This window comes from Larus michahellis, chromosome 5 (genome assembly GCF_964199755.1).
Source record: "Larus michahellis chromosome 5, bLarMic1.1, whole genome shotgun sequence".
Lineage (NCBI taxonomy): Eukaryota > Metazoa > Chordata > Aves > Charadriiformes > Laridae > Larus > Larus michahellis.
The window spans coordinates 2,158,018-2,164,396 of NC_133900.1; the positions used below are offsets into that span (position 1 = coordinate 2,158,018).

At 51.6% G+C, this 6,379-nt stretch overlaps 1 long non-coding RNA gene across 1 annotated transcript; it reads left to right on the forward strand.

Annotated features, from left to right (window-relative positions):
• Positions 1–398: 398 nt before the first annotated feature.
• On the forward strand, positions 399–4,924 carry LOC141743869 (uncharacterized). Its single transcript, XR_012587232.1, has 3 exons — positions 399–1,492; positions 2,285–2,503; positions 4,176–4,924. It is a non-coding gene; the product is annotated as an uncharacterized LOC141743869 (long non-coding RNA).
• Positions 4,925–6,379: the final 1,455 nt, after the last annotated feature.

Below are 6,379 nucleotides of genomic sequence, written 5' to 3' on the forward strand. Positions count from 1 at the left end.
TAGGAAGGCTGTCCGGGGGACGGAGCCGGACAGCCTTGGCTGTCACCGGAGGGGTGAGCCCTGGTCTCTGCCGCTCTCAGGTGCTCAACTGCCGAGTTCAGGGATCGTAAAATCAGCTGGAGCTGTTAGCGAGCCTTGGGAAGTAAAACTGCAGCGATTCAGTACTGGAAGTAGGTTAACAAAAGCATTATTAGACTGTCCTGGCATGTGGGCTCGCTGGGATGTGAAGTCACCTGACGAAAACATTGCCCAATAACAAAAATTTCCTAGCAGAAAATGAGCTTTCTGTTGCTGCAGTGCTGTTCTTCTGAGGTTTTCCATCTGCTTGACAAACAATATCTGACTGAGCCTAGCAACGCTTCTGTGAGAACAGCATCTCTAGTGACAGTTTCCAGCTGTCTAGCAGACGAGAGCACCCAGGTGCCATGGTAAACCTGGGAGCGAATAATAACTATTCCCATTTTACGGAGGGAGGGATGCTGTTGCGAGATGGGAAGGGACCACCTCGTTGGGTTGTTTCATGGCTGGATGTCCCTATGTAGGGACTAAAGATGTGGGCAGGGAGTGTGACATAAGGTCATATAAGCAAATACAAGAGAGTAAATCCAAATAGTTCAATTAACTTCACCTTTGGAAATGTGGGCGAAGCAATTCTGGCCAGTAGCTCCTAATCATCCTTAAGCTTCTCTGTTTGGAAAAGTTAGTACAGCCTGATAAACCGCGTGGTCCACCAGGCCCGGGGCTTGCTGTGGCCGTTTCCAGGTCTGTCACCTGGTCCCAGCCACCCTGGCGCTTGGTGGCCGTGCCTGGCCCTCCTGGGGGGGAGCTCAGGAGGGGCTGCGGTGTGCCATGGGGTGCGGAGCGCAGCCGGAGCCCCGAGCTGGGGCTATGGCACAGCCGATCCCCATAAACTGTCATGCCATTCGTCTAATGTATGCCTGCTCCTGTGAATGTGAATACCAACAAATACAAATCCGATGCAAATAAGGCATTCGCGCAGTATGTGCAAATGGTTGAACATCTGAGGACTCAAATATTATATCAGAAGTTTTTCACAGGCGTGCCTGTTCCAAAATTTGCTGGTACAGAGCCCTTCTGTGTTCCCATGGGAACCCTCAGGTGAGGGAGGGAGATGTGCCACCTGCTCCCTGTCAGCTCAAAGGAGCACCTGAAGCAGGAACCGTCTCCTCCTCGCCGGATTCACCCTCCTTCCCTGAGCCCCCAGCTCCTGCCTGCTCCGAAGGGCTCGCGCCAGCCTCCGGGGCACCCCTCGGCGGGGAGAAAGGTGGATGCAAAGCGTTCCTCAGAAAAGGAAGCGGGACCCTCTGCCAACTGGCGACGAGCGAGCGCTGGCACTTGCTGCAGAAGAGAAATTATTCATCCGTTCCGCAGGAGCACATCCTGGGAATCCCCTTCCCAGCCGCGCTCGCTGCAGCCGAAGGGGTTTGGGTGCGTAAGCGCCCCAAAGAGGCGAGGAAGGTGCTTCTGCCGGGTAAGAAGGTCTCACCCCTCTTGTATGACAGGGAGAAGGAAGCAGAGGACGGCTTTTGTGTGATTTGCCTGAGACAGCAGGAAGGAAAGGGGGGGTGGGGGGGGTGTGAATTCGGTTCCCCTGTGCTCCCATCCAGCACCGTGGGGAGTTTGGTTCGCAACAGGAACAGAAAAAGGTAGAAACAAGTGGGAAGCGTGCAAGAACGTTAAGCGTAAAAACAGGGTGCAGAGCTCCCTTTGAGCTGCCAGTGAAAGCTCAGGGGTCTAAGGGGGGTTTCAAAATTGAGCTGGATCTTGTAAAACAGAAGTGTGCTGGATACAGCGGGGTTCATAGGAACCTCCTAGGAATAACAGGGGGGAAAAAATAACCTGGTAGTCGACATCCAGCCAGCCAGAGGCGATGCTCCGGATAGAGGGACCAGAAGCGTAGAGATGAGGACCTCGGTGACAACTGCTGGGAGAAGGGATGCGAGGCTGTGTGTCCGGTAAGTACAGAACTGCTTGGATTGCTCTTCCCGTTTCAAGCCGCCGCTGCTGCACGCTGAAGGATGGTGAGTCAGGAGAGGGAGCAGGTCTGTGGAGGGCGTTATATCCCAACTGAGGACTCATCTCCCCGGTAAACAGGCCAGCTTCGGTGGTGGGGATGTGGAGATGGAAGATTTGAGCTCTGAATCGCCCTCTGGAGGCATGTGCCTTGCCACGGGCCGTAGGGTGCTCCGCTGGCTGAAGGAGGAGGGTGCCTGTGGAGGAAGGGAGCACCTGCCGTGTTCTTCACATTTCCTCTGATCTTCAGGTCCCAGATGAGATGAAGCAAACAAGGCGGATGTGCCAGCAGCTCCATGACCCTCCTCCCAGCCTTTCCCCTCCCCTCCATGCCCTCGACTGTACAGACGCTTTCAAGTGAGGAAGCTTTCTGCTAAATTTTGTGCTTGAAGAAAAAAACAACAGTCTGTTGTCTGATAGGCAGCAGCAGCAGCAAGCTCTGTGGGGTGAGATCACATTTACTCGTAAGGTAAGGAAGCAACTATTGTGTGTGTAGCCCCCCCCTTAACAAAAAATAAAGCCTCTGCCAGTGGGTTAAAAGTTAGGGCCAGCAACCCATGGTATGTCGATAAATCTTCCTTCTTAGCCCATTAAATCACCAGCCTGCTCATTCAGGAGGGGTTCACAGGAGGTAATACAAGACTGACCTTTGCTCAGCTGTAAACGCCAGCGCACGTGAACCAGCTCAATCAACGCGCTGCTCCTTTTTTTTTTCTTCTTCTTTTTTTTTTTTTTTGGCTCCCTTGCCTTTGTGCAGTTTGTCTTGCCGTGGGGCTGCGGGATTAGTGCAGCCTCTCGCCAGGCAGTGGCGGGACGCGGGGCTCCTCGTGTTCCTGCCTCCCCTGCGGTAGCCGGGCACGGCCCCGCGGCACAGCGCGGACCCCGGCCTTGTCCCAATGGCTTCCTCAGCGCCGGCTGCACCTCTAGCCCTTCGGCTGTGTCGGACTGTTGGGTTTTTTCCTCTCGTCGCAGACTTCTTATCTTTCAAAATATGCTGCGTTGCTGGCTTGCGCAGCAGCGAGGGAAAAAATGTGCCTTTTTTTGATAGCCAGGCTGCATGTTTGGTTGTTCTTTTATTTTTTTGGCTCCTTAGGAGCTTTTTGCCACTTTGCGCTTTGTAATTGTCTCTTTTTTCCTAATGCAGGCCCTTCTTACGCTCAAAGGCAAAAATTTTTATTGTGACTTTTTATTACCTGCTGGCTAGAACTGAATAGGGAAAAAAAAAAAACCAAACACGTTCAGGCTTAAGGATCTGTGAAAGTAGGAAAATGTAAAAGCTAATTTTTTTTTCTGCGATAAAATAGAAAAAAAAAAAAAAAGTGAGAGTTTAGAGGTGCAAGACCTGGCTGCACAGGGAGCTCTACCTTAAGCTTTGTACCAGAGTTCCTTCTAACTTAAAAGGAGGAAAGTGGTTAACACTGGGGGGGGGGGGCGGAAATCATGCCAAAAAGGAATTGCTTGGGCACCCAGCCAATTTGCGGCGCAGGATAATACAGCGGGGACTCGGCGGGAGATTTTGGGTGATGAGCAGGTCCGTTGTGCGCGTAGGAAGAAGGTTTAGCAGCAACTGTGGTGGGCACGACGTCCCGGGGAGGGCGGCTGTGCTTGCTGAAATGGGATGCTGTAGCGCGAGGCTGGCACCGAAAGGAAAGGCAGAGCTCGGCCTCTTGGGAGAAAGGCATCCATGTGTCTCGGATGATGTTGTGTCTGAGATGGCAAAAAATTTTCAAGACCTTGTAGAGTGACTACGTGTTGCTGCAAAGGTGGGGGGGGGGGGGAGCCATTGTTTTGCTGTTTGGCTTTAACAATGGAAATAACAAAAGGGGTGGCAGAAAAGGCAAGTGTTTTTCCGAGGCATTACTATTTTTCCCCTCGGGAGGTGTGCCCGGTTGGCTGGTGCTGCCCGGAGCTGCCGGGTGCCGAGGGCTGGCTGCGGCAGGGATTTACAGCTTCAGAGGAGGCAGGAGCAAGCTGCGGAACAACTTGCGAACGTGTTTGATCACTCCCGTAATTTTAGTCCCCGTGTGCGCTGATAAACCAAAAGACAGAGGCAGTGGAGGCGAAGGGGACTGTAAAAAATGTTTGTTGTGAATAGTGATGCTGAATGTTAAATAGGAACATTTTGAAATACTTCATCACAGCAAAATCTTGGGCGAAGAGGACAGGGGCTCTGGGGATGAGGAGCACCGTGATGCCGGAGATGGTTAATGGGGATCAGGTGTTGATTCCTGTTCACCTGCCTGTGCTGGCTGGGGAAGGAGGGCTCCTGCCTTGGCCGTGGGGTCTGAAGAGCCTGTACTGGCGGGGGGATGCTCCACGTGAGCTCCGGGATGGACTCCGGGCAAGTTACGCCAACCCAAATGAGAGAGAGATGGCGAAGCTCAGCGCTGCCCTGATGCCTCTGGCTGCCGCGCAGAAGACGCTCGTGTGGGTGCTGCCGGCCCCGCTGGGGACAAACCCCCGGCCGTGGAGCATCTCTTTGTTCCTCGGCAGCGATGGAGCCCCGGCTCGCCGGGACCCAGCCCAGGTCAGGGCTCGGCAGCTGCCGTCTACCTCTAACCACGCGTCTGAAATCGTCCGTTTCCTTCACAACTATTGTTTCCTGGAGCGTATTCCCAAAGGGTTTGCGCAGCCCACTCCCTCCGCATCAGCCCGCGAGCAGGGACAACCGGCCGGTTTTGCCCGGGAGGTTATTCCTGGCTGAGCAGACTTCACTCCGCACAACCCATCTTGTTCCAGGCGGTTTCCTTCCTCGAGTTGTAACGGGCGTTCTCGGGCTGCTGGAATAATGTCTGTCTTTGTTCTGACATGAGACCCTCGCGTGGATACATGATCCCCCCCCGCCCCCCAAAATGCATCCTTTAAAATAGATTAAATGCCTTTTTCTAAACTGCAATTTAAAATGATTGTGACAGAAAGGATGGAGGAATCATACATAGAAGGGAAAAAAAAAATCTTTTAAAATGAGAAGTGAAGCAAATATAGTTGAGTATACCAGTTACAGAATGAACAGCATATTGTATGTGCTGTGTTAGAGGTATGTTATGAATAACAAAAGCACTGGAGCATTTACATATTTGTTTTCAGAAATCCTGGCAGTTGGATTTCACCATTCTGTGCCTCTTTGCCAGAATCACTAAACAGTGGTACATATGGCTTCTGAAGTACCATATGCCGTGGAAAACGTTAGCTGATGCCTATACTGATGCGACACACTATAGTCTTTATTTAGATTTTTTTGCAGTTTTGAACAAAGAATATTAGATCACGCAAAACATTGTGCAAGCAGTATGTAGTAGTACATACAGGAAAACATAATACACTGCACCCAAAGAAAAGCAAACTAAAAAAAGAGGGAAGGAACGGGGGTATTGTGGATTAGAGCGCGCACGTGCCAAGAAATGCATCAAACGGCGTGACACGGTTTCGTGCGGCTGAGGCAGGAGATGTTCGAGTGCTTCGAGCAAGGAGTTAAGAGGCAGAGCTCTGTGGACATACAGATTTTGAATCCAGTCCCAGTTCTGAGAGACGTTCCCTCTTCCAAAAAGTACTTAGGCTTAAATTTAAGTAAATGCTTAAAATCCTTTGAGAGCGAAGGGAACACGTGCGTGAGCGCTTTTCTGCACAGAGCCCTCATGGTAAGAGCAGCAATAACTCTGTTCTCTCCCACATAGTTGGCTGGGAATAGTGACAACGAACACAATTTTAATGAGTCGTGTGAGAAACACCTTGAAAAAATAAAATGAAATATGGTTTCAAACGCGATGTCCATCGAGTCCAACCTGGCATTAAAAAATAAAATCAGGCTTTTGTTTTGACAAGAGTTTTTGAAATATGTTTGGTTTTTTTCGCCTGCTGTGCTGACAGCCCTAATGATTACTGCACCGGCAGAGCTGATGGGAATGGGACCGCCGGATCCTGCGCAGGGATGCTCCCCTCGGGAGCAGTGCCCTGCTCTCCCCTTCCCCTCTTCTGACTCCTCCGCGTGAACCGCTGCCCCGGGAACACTCCACAGGCTGGAGTTTAAGCACCGCGGAAGATCGAATGGGATTATACTCCTGTAATTAACCAAAGGTACGATGTTGGGAGGTGGGGGGAGAAGCATCGCATCTCTACTTCTTGGTTTGGTTCCTGCTCTTAAAACACACACGTTTCCAGTGGCCGAGGGTGGTTCCTTAGGGGATTCACGCAGCCTGTGCCGGAAGCATGCTGGTGGGGCACAGCAAGGGTTACACCATGAAAAGCGGGAAATGGGGGAAATACCTTACGAGTTGCAGACGCTTTAGTTGGTTGAGGACGATGAACTAAGAGAAACCCGGTGCAGAAACAGAAGGTGGATAAGGCT